Here is a 261-nt window from a genome sequence, read left to right as displayed (position 1 = left end):
GTGAGCCGTAACCCACTCGGGCACCATTCAGCTCTGTGGTTTTTTTTTCCATTTACCAGATTGCTAGTAACCAGCCACACAGACACCGGCATATTAATTAATAGGATCAGTCTGGGAGAAGACCTCCAGATTCCCAGGTAAGGTCTGGCCAACCTTCTCTGAGATTGATGGAGTACAGATTCCCCCGACATAAGCGTTAGGACATTCTACCTTTGGGTGCCCCTCCCCTCCGGAAGTAACTTTCACCCCTAATACTTACCG

This window comes from Mastomys coucha, unplaced genomic scaffold, assembly GCF_008632895.1.
Source record: "Mastomys coucha isolate ucsf_1 unplaced genomic scaffold, UCSF_Mcou_1 pScaffold22, whole genome shotgun sequence".
Taxonomy (NCBI): domain Eukaryota; kingdom Metazoa; phylum Chordata; class Mammalia; order Rodentia; family Muridae; genus Mastomys; species Mastomys coucha.
The sequence above is the reverse complement of the archived record's forward strand: the minus strand, read 5'-3'. Positions refer to the sequence as shown.